This window comes from Triturus cristatus, chromosome 8, assembly GCF_964204655.1.
Source record: "Triturus cristatus chromosome 8, aTriCri1.1, whole genome shotgun sequence".
NCBI lineage: Eukaryota > Metazoa > Chordata > Amphibia > Caudata > Salamandridae > Triturus > Triturus cristatus.
In genome coordinates, this window is record NC_140591.1 from 1,051,927,397 (window position 1) to 1,051,942,333 (window position 14,937).

The following is a 14,937-nucleotide window of genomic DNA, read 5'->3' on the forward strand; positions in this document are numbered from 1 at the left end:
ACATAACCAGCCTCTCCTTATCCCTTATTCTTTTTACTTTTTTATTGTCTTTCTTCTATGCCTGTTTTCCTACAAAAACCAATGTAAAAAATGTAAAATGTAAAATGTAATACTAAAAAAAGAGCTAAATAAGCCCGTGAAAGGCGCAAGACGCAGCCTTCTCCTCCGGGCACTCAAGGCAAAAACAATAGCACACACATCTATATATAACATAAAGGAAACAATAAACCAACAACTTCCTGACCGTACTGTCCAGCTCAGAATTCCATGCCGCACACACAAGCCTCCCCAGTTAAAAAAAAACGTCCTTAGCGAGGCCAACCAAGACAGGAGACAGGAAAGAACTGAGAGCCGAGAAAAACACAGAAGCCTCACAAGCGCTCCTTTCATAAACCGTTACCAAAGCGTCACTTCACGTCAGGTAGTCATAGTACTCACCCGAGTGCTTGTACTCAAAGGCTTCAGCCAGAAAGGAGTCACGAGTGCTCAGTCTGCGTCCCCTCGAACCCAGCCGTTACTGCCCCCGTCTGCAGGCACTGCTACTCCGAGTCACGGCACCAAAATGTCGGAGGGAGGATTTATTACAGGACAAGGAAGCTAGGGGCGTTACTCAGAGCCCCGGGAGCTACCACAGAACTGGGCAGGAGAGTGAGTCAGGGACAAAAGGGGCACCTTAATTTGGGCAGGGGTGCCTGGGAACGCTCGCTCTAGAATTGAAGAAAACAGACATGTGAGACATGGAATTTGAGGTAGAACACAATAGCAGTTTAATGAGAAGATGCAACTTCAAAGAAACCGCAAATCAGAGACACAAAATACAGAATTCATATAATCACATGTCCATTCTCTCCGTATCAGATTGCCTGAGAGAAGGAAAGCATTTTAGGAGACAAGTTATACCTAGGAGATATGTTTCAGAGTACAAGAACTCTATTACCTAGGAACTCTCACGTCTACTCTAGAGCTAGCATTCCTGCAATTTTGAATGAAACAAATACATTTTGATCAAATATAAAAAGACAATAACTAAGCATAACAGTACATTTCATATAGGTGAACACAACACAATGCTAAGCAGGCGCAGAAGCAAACACAAGAGCCCCTAAGAACTCTTGGGGAAACCTACGGAATCTGTCTGTCACCTACATACAGACAGCGAGGTAATCCGTTAAGGTGTCTGCGTGCTCTCCTTATATACTAAATTTTGGGCTGCTTCGCACGCAACTCTTACCCAAAAATAAACCTCGTCTGCAGAATTTCACCAGACATGTCGTCATTTACCCACTTAATGCTGACAATGAACTAGGTGAAAAGGTCAGTTTCTCAGGCCAATCGCTTGTCGTAAATTACACAGAGCAAGCAGAAACTATAAGTAGACATTGTGCGCAAAAGCGAAAAATACAAACAGATATTGTGTTCAAATCGAATATATACATACATAAATCCTCTCAACTTAAGCTCTGCGGTTGCCACTTCCTGAAATGCGGGAAACCTGCCCAGGAAGCAAGTGCTATGCCAGGATGCAGCTTACTGTATGTTGAAGTGTCAAGAGGATGCTGAACTTTTGGTACCGACCGGGTAGGGTGGGGGCTACCAGCTTGGAGGCAGAAAGCTTCGCAGAAAGAGGAACTGAATCTGCGTTGGGTCAGAGTTGGGTCAGACCTGCCATCAGCCTGCGATGCACTAAAATGGCAGAGCCACGGTCAATTTAACAAAGGCCTATATAACATATAAAAGGGCCTACATAGCACGGGCAAGTGGGAGGGATGTCTCAGGACAACTATATGGGACAATCTGTCCCTTTCTCAATTATATAGAACTTTCACAAATCATTATTACATGAAAATAGCTAACGTTAGAAATAACCCACTTCTACAAATGTTCTCAACATTCATGTAAGTGTGTAGTTTTCTAAATTCACATCACAAAGTTCATTTTGCACTATTTATAAAGTACAGTAACTCGAGTATTACTATGCAGAATTTCAAGACCATATTATGTTTCTACGAGTTTTTGCACCACCTTTTCTGAATGGTGCGTTCTCATCAGAAAGCATTACAAACCCTAGGCCATTTAAATTGCATCAGTAAACGTTAATAAACAAACTTTTCACAGAACTCTTATTAGTGCAACTTGTATCTATGTATTAGTATTGCCTTGTATATATGTTTTCCTAATCTTATTTTAAAGCACGCTTTACGTGTGCAAAGTGTACTTTCAGTTCTTTGTGTCCTCAATTATTAAATGTGTTGTGTGTTGTGATTTTTTTAAACTCATGCTACATCACCACTTCCCCATCAAAACAACTTTGTGCTTCATTTTGCTCTCCCCCTCATGTTCTTTCCTTTACAATTTTCCCTGTGTGCTTCTCTAGCTGAAATCACCCCACCACCCAGCCCTTTGTTGGTGGAGGCCTCAATATTGGTAACCTAGCATTTTAAAACAGCAGTTAAAAATCACCTTCTTCAAGCCAGGGGACTTCAGATCGTGGTATCAAGAAAACTATTTTTTTCAAAAAACACAGATAAGCTACTTCCCTCTGAAGTCTCAAAAAAAGCACACTCCTTTCAATGCAATCTAGTATGGGGAGGAAACACCACTCCTTCTAATTAGACAGCTGACAATGCATAAGAAGCTAAGAATAATAAATCAAGGAATAATAAAATTAAATTATTTGGCATTACTCTTTATGAGAAAAGATTTGAAAAATGGTAGCAAATACAATGTGCAGTGTATATAGGGTTTGATCCAAACTAAGTATGGCTCACCTTGATATATTCCTTAATAGCAAAGTGATTTTAAAAGAATGCACCAGATTAGGCCAAATTCACTATTTCTCTAAACATCTGGGCCCAAAATGCAGCTGTGTCAGATTCTGACTGGTTCTTTTTATGGGAACCACAGGGAGTTGTCCTTCACCATAAAGAACTGTGGTGCACATGCATAGACAAAAGAAAAAGCGATTCCTTATTAGCGAAAAATAAGGATTCGTTATTAAGGAATCACTTTTGTGAATGCATCAACAGATTCGGAAAATAATAGCGATTCCCTAAAAATCGCTATTTTTACCGAATTATCAATAGCGGGGCATGCAAACACCGAAGAGCTAATAGCGATTTCGGTAATACCGAATTAGCTAATAGCGAATTCGTTATTAGCGAAATCGGCAATGATCGGGTCGCTCCGGGAACGTGTTTATGACATCACCAACCAGGAAATACTGCTGCCCCACCCTCATTGCCTCGACAGAGGAGCAAACAGGAGCTGAGACTGGAGACTGGCTGTGCAGATTGAAGCCACACCAACTGAGCTACCCTCAAACACTACCCAGATGGAGAAGGAAGCACCATCCAGCGCTGAGGCTGCACGCAAGCGGAAACGCAAGTTTTCTGACCGGGAGCTGGAGCACCTGATAGAGGGAGTCAGCAGCAAGCACGATCGCCTTTTTGGTAAGCTGTCCCTCAAGGTGCCAGAGCCCGAGAAGCGGCGCATATGGCAGCGCATCCGGGAGAGGGTAAATGCTGTTGGTGTGGCGCCCCGCAGCATTGACGACCTGAAAAAAAGATGGTACGACCTGAGGACGCGGGCTAAGGAGAGGATTGCGGAGAGGCTCCGGGAGGCATCCAGAATGGGAGGCAGGCCTTCTACAGTTCAAGCCAACACTGCCCTGGAGGAGCTGGTGGAAGGGACGATCGAGCATGAGGCCGTCGTGGGAGTAACCCAGATGGATACCTCCGGCGCAGCCACAAGTGCCCAAGGTAAGATGCATGCCTGTGCCCATACCCAGCATAGCGTAAATCCATTCCCATGCCCCCAGCAGGATCACATTGTGCATGCAGCTTTGGCCCACACACCTTTACTCTTAACACTGGTGCATCATGGGAGTTGTAGTCTATTCAGCCCAGTGTGCATGTACAGGATGAAATACAATTACAAATCACCACATCAGTTGAACATGGATAGAGACTGTTTATTTAGTGGATCACAGAGGGACATGTATGTTTACAACACTACGTAGGTGTAACTATCCCACTAACCATGCACTGTTTTTTAAGCCACTTGATCATGGGTGCCCAAATCTTACACCCTTTCTCCCTCGCTTTCCAGCCCTTGTGCTTATACAAAGACATTTCCTGAACAGGTATACTTAGCAGACGGTGGAGCCTTACTATATAAGCGGGAGGTTCAGAATCCTTCCATAGCCTAAGTACTGCTATTGTAATAAATACAAAATCTCTTTTTGATGTTGATACCTCAGCTCGGTTATCATATCGAAGTAGCATCATCGGTGAACTGAGAGTAATCACACAAATGGTTGTTTGTTGGCAAAATATTCTATAACTTTTTAAGAGGAAACAATTTTCTACATGCATAGAACATATGTATGCTATTGGCAGGGCTTTATTGGCACCTTGGGCAGTCATCATTTTCCTGTTTCCCCCATTCAAAATGTTTTGCTGGGGTATAATACAAATTAAACAGAGTCTTGTAAGGTTGAGCCTTAAGATTTGCCGCCAATTCCAATGACATATCTAGATCAATCTCATCATCGCCCATTTTGTCCGCCCATTTCGTCTCCATTTTTTCCATGTCACCGGGAAGGGTTTCCATCAGTATGTTATAGTAATCCCCAATCCGACCATCTCCTTGATATACCCTATCCAATAGCAGTATTGCCCCAGGATTAAAAGACCCTTTAGCCGCATTTTTTAGGCAACCCCTTATTTGAATGTACTTGAAATATGACCTACTGTCAATCCCCAATTTCTGGACTAATTCTGGGAAGGGTATGATCTCTAAGTTATTAATATATAAGCTTGTGACCCTTTGTATACCGACTCGTTCCCACTCCCTAGCTATGCCATCATATACCTCAGCTGGAAGGAATGAAGAGCCCCATAAGGGGGTATATAGGCTATATTTTGGGATTTTCAATGTTCTACTGACTTTGTTCCAGACCTTCCTAGCTACTTTTAGGCATTTAAATAGATTTTTTATAGTAGCTATGCTCCAGCTGTGTAAGGAAGAGCCCTGTTGCTTCCTCACCGATGGCCAAATGATAGATAGAGGGTAGATCATCCTCCCTCCTAGTCCTACCTGTTATCAACAGGTCACCCATCTGTTGCAGGATAGCTGCCCTGTATTAGAATAGTAAATTCAGAGCTGGCCAGCCTCCTCTCTCCCGCAGTAGAGTTAACGTTCTCAGAGCACGTCTTGCTTTTGATAGTGTCAAATGAAATTCGAGAATATTAAATTCATTTTCTGTATTGCAGTAGAGGACAATTCTAAGGGGATAGAGCGGAATAGATATAGTATTCCAGGGAAAACTTTCATTTCATTACGTTGACCCTGCCAACTATTGTTAGGTGCAGTTTGTTCACCCGCCTTAACTCTGTACTAATATTGTGCAGCACTCGGTAAAGTTTGTTTGGCCATAGTGCATCCATATCGGATCCTATCTTGACCCCCAGATACATTGCGGATTCCATCTGGCGCTGGTCTTGTCTGACTCATTGTCTTGTACAGATTATCTGTATCTTCCCCTTATTCAGTAGATATCCCGAACTACTCCCAAATTCCTCCACCATATTCTTAATTTCTTTGATTGCCGTCTCTGGCACAGAAGTAATAATGGCGATGTCATCCTCATAGGCCAACACCTTGGTGTCGTAGCCATTATTGGTTTGATCGCAGAGTTCAACATTATCTGATTAATAAAGGGATCCAAGTATATGGTGAAGAGAATTGGGGAGCACGGGCATCCCTGCCTTGTTCTCCTGGCCACCTCGATTGACCCTGAAGTGCTCCCCAACACCTGCAGCCTTGCGTATGGTCTATGATACATCGTCTGAAACGCTGTAATCAATTGTGGGCCGAACCCCCTCTCTGATAAAGATTCCCAAAGATATTGCCATGCCACACAGTCGATAGCTTTCTCGGCGTCTAAGAGGATCACAGCCATTCCGTCACCAGTTGCCTCTGCTATATCCAATAGGGAAATCACCTGTCTTATGTGGTCTGTAGTTCCTCTACCAGGTATAAAACCATGTTGCCATGGCGAGACTAGTTTAGGTATGACCCTGTGAAGCCGATTGGTTAAAGCTTTGGAATACATTTTGGCATCGGAGTTTATCAGAGAGATGGGGCAATACGAACGGGCAGCTCTGGTGGTTTCCCCTTCTTGGGGAATATTATTATATCTGTTTCCTGCCAAGAAGTGGGTGGGATTCCTCGATACTGCACGTCTAGAAAGAGATCATGCAATAGTGGAGCCAAATCATGTTGAAGTATCTTATACAACCCGATTGGAATTTTTTCTGGCCCGGACTCCTTCCCAGAAGATAAGGAGTTTAGAGCAGTCACTATTTCTTCAAGCGTGAATTCTGTTTCCATCTCTGAACGTGTATCTTTGTCAATTTCGTTCAGCAGTGGGTATCTCTTTCTAATAGCCACTTGTGAAGAATCAGTGAAATCTGGTTGGTATAGTTTTTGGTAAAACTGTTCGAACACCCCCATGATCTTTGCAGAGTTGGTTTTGTACTGCCCTTCGGTATTCCTGATTTTAGTTATAATATATCTAGACATCTTCTGTCTAGTCCGAAGGGCCAGTAATCTGCCAGCCGCTTCCCCATATTCATACATCTCTCTTTGATGTAGCTGATAAGACTGGGCCACTTGCATCTGAAAATAGCTATTTATTTCTGATTTGGCAATAGCTCTTTTGAGCATAACCTCACTTAATCTATCCTGCCCCCCCTGACAGATCAGATTAGTGTGTTCTACCTTCAATTGTGCCAGCTGTGTCATTGGGGAGTTGATCTCATTCCTACACGGCTTCCGCTGCTGGCCAACATAACTTATCACTTCCCCCCTTAGGCCACCTTTAAATGCATCTCACACTATAGTAAGTGAGGCGCTATAGCGATTCACATGAAAAAAACTCTCTTGCCCACTTTTTGATATAGCTCATGAATTCCTCATCTGCTAATAATTTTTCATCAAAGGACCAACAACGTTGTTTTCCTTCTATTCCCTGATGTGTTATCTCCAACAGGAGCGGGTTGTGATCCGAGAAGATTTGAGGCATTTAGGTTATCTCCACCTTGTTAAGTATCCTAGTAGGGCTCTAGATGAACACATTTTTGGTGGGGGTGTGAAAAATTTGTATAATCGGGGTCCTTAGTACTTTTTTAAATGCCCAGACATCTGCCAACAAGTGACTATCCTTGAGGGTGTTTAGTGCCCGATTAACCTGTGGTTTCCTCCCGTTATAATGCAGCCCAGCATCACGAGAAATCCCGAGGAGGATGTTAACCTATCCGCATAAAATTAATGGAGTCAGCCAAGAGGCAAGCTCCACCTCAAGATCCTCCCAGATTTTAGGGTTGTCTTGGTTCGAGCCATAGATAGTCCTAATCGTCACTCCCACAATTAATGTAGCAATTGCCCAACTCCCCTTATCATGGAGGTTCGTGAAGAGCAGACTGCCAACTCATAGCCTCTTATCTAAAGGGCATCCTTATTGCTCCATGGGATATGGGTATCCTGTAAACAGATAACCTCTGGGTTCATAAACTGCAAAATCTCATATATCTTGGCCCTTTTCGCTCTATAGTTTAGCCCTCCTGCATTCACTGAGCGAATTTGCATTTTATCCATAACGAGCTATTTGAAAAAACCCTCTATATTGAGTATTTCTCCGATTTCCATCTGTTCCAGCTGTTCTCTCAGTTTCAATGTGCCTTGTCTGAGTTTTTTCCCCCTTAGTGCCTCCCCTAGCTCTCACTGGAGCAGAAGACACCTTCCCCTACCCCACAATCCCCCCTCTGGAACCAAAAACCCTCCCTCACCCTTCTCCTTGAAGCTTCTAGACCGATGGTCTGGTAGGAGATAAAGCAGCCCCTAACAGTAATCTGTGAGCCCCCCCTTAAGTCAATTCCATCTCTAGACCTTAAGGCAAGTGACACCAAATCTAGTGCCCCCCCCCAAAAAAGAAAGAGAAGCAGAGGAAACACAAAAAAAGAGAACCTATCCACTTTTCCAAATTAGAAATGGAGGTAAAATTGGTAGTGAAAAAGAAGGAGTATGAGGCAAACAGTGAGAAAGAGCCGTCTACACCCCAATTAAACATTTCCCACTCAACTTTTCTTTTCTGGCCCTTGTCTATTCCGAGAACATCCTAGAACATCATCTCTGCCATCCTCCCAACAATGCGGACATGTCTTGTGTCTCAAATTCCCTAACTCTTTCCATTTATTTCTTCCAAAAATTCTTTAGCTTTAATTTCGGATGAGAAATAGTGGGATCTGTCACCTAATACAACCTTTAATTTAGCTGGGTTCATAAGATATGCATGTGCACCCTTTGACTGAAATGGACTAATCATCTGTCATAACCTAGAGCCTCTTTCAACGGTTACGTGACAGAAATCAGGTTGGTAAAAAACTCAATACCATCAAGTTTATATTTGCAGTCTGGTCTGGCTTTCTCAAAGATAATCTGCCAGAGGAGATAGTTCCCAAAGTAGTGGGCTTGGCATCTGCTCCAGCAGGATGTTTCATTGACATAGGAACTTGATGAACCTGTTGGACTTCCTGAGCCCAGTTCCATCCTACAACCTCATGAAATGTCTTTGCTAATAGATCAACCATTTAAAGGCGGATGTCCACGCCTCCTTTGTCCTCTGGAATACCCATGAATCGCAGATTTTTCCTAGGGAGAGAGCTGGCTGGTGGGATAAAAATGCAAGCTCTTTATTTCTTAGGGCTCTGGGCGGAGAGTAGCCTGCCATTGACCTACTACCAGTATGACTGAGGGCTAGTCTCATGATATTTTGGTTGTTTCCATTTAATCAGGTATTTGCCCAATACGTTCTAACTGAGTGCTAATAGAGAGAATTCCTACCAATGTGTCCAGTGCCTGTGGGCTGTCTCCGGGCATCTGGGACACAGGAAGTCTGGGTGTTATTATTGGAATTCGCCCCACTAAGATGAGAGGCCAAGGGTGATATTGGTCAGGTGTGCATGAGAGGCAGAGCAGCCTGCCAGTGTTCTAGGAAGTACCAATATCTCTAACAATTTTTGCAAATGACCATCTTTTGCATGGTTTACCTTAAGATGTTTACCCTCACTGTTTTTGCTGGCTATGGAACTCTGTGCACTTTACCCCTGCTAACCATCGGTAAAGTGCCTGTGCTTCCCTTTTAACATGATGAAATTGGCATACCTCTAATTGGCATGCTCAACTTATGTATAAGTCCCTAGTATATGGTACAAAGTGCAACCAGGACCTATAAGCTAAATGTCACTAGTAAACTGCATCACCCATTGTGACACCCGATACAGTAACAGCGCAAACATGGCCATTTGGATCCTGGCTGTTACAGTTCTTAATGCAATTTCAAGCTGCCAAAATAACCCATTTTTATAATACAAAACCTTCCTTTTAACTATGTATGTCACTCCTAAGTAGGCCTTATCAGCCATATTTAAAAGTAGGATATGTATAATTTTAATGCTAAATATATCCTTCCAGTTAAAAAGCCCCAAAAGCTAATTTCAATGTAGCAAGGATAGTTGTTATATAGGAAAACACACTGCTCCATTATTACATTAAATAATGCTAATTTTGGTTAGGTAACAGCTTGAAATATAAATCAAAGACTCATGTTAAAAGCTATTCAAAATCCAACTTAACAATAAACTCTAATATAACTATTAAGTAAAGGGTGTTTTTAGAAAGTAACCATTTCCCTTTCTAAAACGTTCTGATTCTCATTTGCATCAACGATAGCTGTCACCTGACACCTCAATAATCTCCTTGATGAGCTGTGAACAATGCTCCCACAACAAGACAAATGCCTTGGGTGTGGGACAGTGTTGTTGTTGCAATCTTAAACTGATGGGCAAAGGCACATGTTAGCTAACACCTGGGCAGGCCCTTCCTTTTGTCTCAAGTTAGGGAGGCACCAATCTCGGTGAGAAAGGAGCTGCCCCCAACACTGTTGAAGAGTGACCACAGAGGAAGGGTTGCTCATTTTCATGGCCACACCTCTGGGGTGGGCACACAATATCTGCACAGGGGAAGAAATGTTCTGCCATATTGGTTTTCGGTAGGGAAGGCATTGTAATATTGTTTGCAGTCAGCAGGACACACAGGCAATGCTGTATAAGAAGGTAGGTATAGCCCTAGGAACTTTTACAATATTGTATAGGGAGAGGTCTGTCTTTTCCCCCAACCATAGGTTGGTACCAACCATAAATGTGCAATCCACAGTACCTCCTCAGAATACTACTGGACCTGTGGAAGATTAGAGGAGGACTGAACCTCGTTCGACCAAACCCCAGCTTGTGAAGAACTCCAAGGTTTTCTCTGCTTTCTCGCAACTGGAAAACTCTCTTAATTCGTCTGGCTCAGACACACCAATGGATCCTTCCAAGAATACGCCGGATAATTCTAAATCTACCACAAAAAGACTCAAGTCAAATTCTCTTTCACCTCCAAAACACTCAGGACCAATATCCATGGAATTGCTGTTAGAAGAGATAAGGGCTTTGCGTCCCTTCATGGAAGAAACCAATATTAAACTCCAGGTCCTCACGGATAATTGGTCGCAAATGGAAACTAGGGTAACTTCGATTGAAAAATCTGTTCACTCATTTCAAGAGACATCCTCTGTGGTCTCAAACCTAAAGTCTCAAGTCTCAGACCTTCAACAACAAGTGGAACAGTTGGAAAACAGGAATAGGCGCAATAACCTCCGTATTTATGGCCTGGTTGAGGGACTTGAGGGATCTGATCCAATCGCCTTCTTCAAGTCGTTTCTTCCCAAGCTTTTGCATCTGCCATCGGACAAGGCCCTTAACATCCAACGTGCTCACAGGCTGGGTCGACCACCTTCTTCTGCTTCTTCCCCACAGAGACCTAGAGGGGTCATTATTTACTTCTTGGAATACACTGACCTTTTGATGGTTCTAACGGCGGCTAAATCCTCTCCGAATTTAGCCTGGTCTGGCACGCCCTTGTTTTTCGCACAGGACTATGCTAAAGCCACAGCCACCCGTCGTAAGGTTTTTCTGAGCCTAAGAGCAGATCTACGGGCGATGGGTGCGCGATATGGCCTGTATCACCCATGTCTATTTAAAGTTACCTATAACAACAAGACTACAACCTATGAAGACCCAGTGCGCTTACAAAGTTTCATCAATGCGCACAAGTCGTCTGCCATGGATGCCTCCAGATCGTCAACCTCTGCCCATGGTTGACTAATGCTTTCATAATCCTTATATGGCTGTTGCATTTTATCCTGTACTTGCTCAGAGACTCTCTCTTAGTTGCAGTTCACTCGAATCTGTCTGATTTTCCAGAAGCTCACTTTGCTGACTTGTTATTGTTTATGCATGATGGTTGTCCCTTGTTTTCTTGTTAGTCATGGTTCCCGCATGATTTCCTGATTTGTTTCAATTCTTGTTCTCCTTTTTCGTCTTACAGGAATTTTTCCCCGTGTTTGATGATGTCTCTTGGTCCCTGCCTTGCTGCTCCTGGATGTGCTGCCCCACCCATGTGGCTCCTTCCCTCCTCCACCCTACCTCGCACCCTTCCTTCGTAGGTATGTTCTTTCTCTATTCCCTTATTTGTTTTCCTTGCGCATTTGATGGTTTCTCCCTTTATCCTTCCCTTCTCCCTCTTCTCTTATTCGTATTCCTGTTCACATGTTTATATTTTAGCATGCTATCTTTGACTGAAATCTTTTGCTTATACAAGAGTTACATTTCTTGTTCCCCCTGGTGCACCTGTTCTTCAGTTTCTCATTTATCCTCTTCTTCTCCTCTTCTCCAGCATGTCTACACTGGTTCTCTCTTTCTTCTTCTTTCTTCATGTCTTTTCTACGATACATGGGCTTTTCATTCTTTGGTCATGTTTTTTCACATTTTTTGTAGATAGGTTATTGTTATGTCCTTGAATATTTTATCATGGAATGTGAAGGGTATTAACTCCCCGAGCAAGCGTCAAAGAATTTTGTCACACCTAGCCAGATTGAATGTTGATATTGCATTCCTCCAAGAAACGCACTTAAATGATGCAGAGTCAGTTAAGCTCAAGCGTGGATGGGTGGGTGAACTCTTTTACTCACAGGGTGATGGCAAACGGAATGGTGTGGCAATCCTTTGTCGCAAATCTCTGTCATTTTAGGTTCTTACCCAAGAATCAGATGTTTCGGGTCGTTGGGTTTATGCCAAGCTATCACTCAGAGGTGTTCCAATTTCCCTCCTTAATGTTTATGGCCCAACTACGGGTGAGCCCTCCTTTTGGGCTGACTTTTCTCCACTCCTAACTAAATTTATGGATCACAACTTTATTTTGGTGGGGGATTGTAATCAACCCCTGGATCCCTTTATTGATAGGAAATCCATGGCCCCCTATATTCCCAACAAGCCCCATAAGCTATTTAGTCATGCTATCTCACAGCATAAGTTGGTGGACTCCTGGCGCCTTTGCAATCCCAAATTACGGGAGTACACCTTCTACTCTCCTTGTCATCGCTCCCAGTCAAGACTTGATTATGTTTTTGTCTCCCACAACCTTGTTCAATCACTATTGCATTCCGAGATAGGCCCGGTATTACTTTCGGATCACGCTCCCGTCCTTACGAGCGTTGATGTGCTCCCTAAGGTTAATGGTCCCAAAAGATGGAGATTTAATAACTCACTCCTAATTGATCCCAAGTTTACGGCTAATTTCACTTCCTTTTTTGATGAATTTTTTCTGATTAACGATCACACCGATATCCCGAACCACACTATCTGGGATGCTTTTAAGCGGCTGCACGTGACTTTATCATCAGTTACGTTGCGAGTAAACGCAGGGCTGCCAGACGGTCCACCAAACAGCTCCTTTTAAATATTAAGAAGTTGGAACACACATATTTTACCTCCCACTCTGAGGATAGCTTGACAGCCCTTGTTGCTGCAAAACTGAAATTTAATGAGAAATCTACGGAGGACGCCTCCGTATACTTGTTAAAATCTACTGCTAAATTTTATGGGGGTAGGAATAAAGCAGGGAAGCTCCTAGCTAACTATTTAAAGATTAAGCACGATAAGTTAAATATTTGATCTGTTTACGACTCTAATGACACTCTGAAGCATAAGGATGTTGATATTCTGGCTGCGTTCTCTCATTTTTACGAAACATTGTACACATCTGAAACTCAACCCTGTCCCAACTCCCTTGCTCATTTTTTCTCCACCATTCACACACCACCCACTTTTCCTCTTGACCTTTCCTCCTTAGAATCTGACATCACACAAAAGGAATTGCTCACTGCTTTGCAACATCTGAAACTTAATAAGGCTCCTGGCCCCGACGGTTTTACCGTTGAATTCTATCTTAATTTTTCTAAGTTGTTGATCCCACGCCTGCATTCCCTTCTCCATACTTTTATTGCTCAAGGTGCTTCCTCAGGGATGTTCTCAGATGCTCATATCTGTTTAATACCTAAACCTGGGAAAGATGTACAATATTGCAAAAATTATAGGCCCATATCTTTAGTCAATATTGACTATAAACTTTTTGCTAAAGTATTGGCGGTCCTACTGGACCTCCTACTTCCTGATCTTCTCGGTGAAGAGCAATCCGGGTTTGTTAAGGGCCGACATATTACAGACAACACCAGACTTTTATTTAATATTCTATCAAAGTCTTCCCGCTGTCAACACTCACTTGCAGCGATTGCCCTTGACGCCGAAAAGGCGTTTGATCGAGTTGAGTGGCGATATCTTTTTCACACCCTTACTTGGTTTGGCTTTGGCCCTAAATTTATTTCTTTAGTTTCCCTGTTATACTCGCACCCTAGAGCCGCAGTAGTTGCCAACGGCCAAATTTCTTCTTATTTTAGTCTGGGTAGAGGCGTTCGTCAGGGTTGCCCCATTTCCCCCTTTCTTTTCAACCTTGCTTTAGAAACCCTTTTTATCCAGAATACGTCAAAATCCCGCTATCCATGGCTTTCAGGTTGCGGACCTTCATCTTAAACTTGCTGCTTATGCAGACGATATTTTACTTTTTCTTTTTAACCCCACGGAATCTGTCCCTGCTTTTTTGGATGAAGTTCGAAATTATTCTTCCCTCTCTGGGTATAGACTTAACCATGATAAATGTGAGATTCTACCCTTGACCAAATTCACTTTCAAGCAAGAATTTTGGGACTCTCAATTTACTTGGTGCCCCACCCACATTAAATATCTGGGGTTATATATCACCCCCTCTATTCCTGACACGGTCTCTCTATGTTTGTCTAAATGCACACAAAAAATTACGGATCTTACTGCAAAATGGCACCCCCTATACCTCTCCTGGTGGGGCCGCCTCGATACTATTAAAATGATGATTTCTCCCATTATTCTTTATACGCTATCCAATATTCCGGTATCTATTCCAATGAAGTTCTTTAAAAAGATTAACTCAACGTTATCTTCATTTTTGTGGAGTTCTAAAAAACCCAGAATGTCTCTTGCTAGACTTATTCGTCCCGCTTCTGAGGGTGGTGTTAACTTCCCTGACTTTCCTGCATATCAGAAGGCCTTTCTGCTACGTCAAGCCTCCCTCTGGTTACAAGATATTACTGTTCCTTGCCCTTTGTGGATTAAGGTTGAACGCACTCTCCTTTCTCCATTTTCTTTTACAGAGTATCTTGCTTTCTCTCGTAAACCTTCTTTGATTCCCACTCCTATTCACAAATATACCCTTAAGCTCTTGCTATCTGAGCCCCCTGGCCCTCCCACGACTGTTGCTGATTTCCTCTCTTCCACCATTTGGCATAATAAATATCTTCTAATTGGTAATAAACCCTTCTACTGGAAAGCATGGAGATCCCGAGGTTTGATATGGATTTCGCAGCTCTTCTCTGATTCCATCTTTTTTTCTTTTTCTGATCTCAGT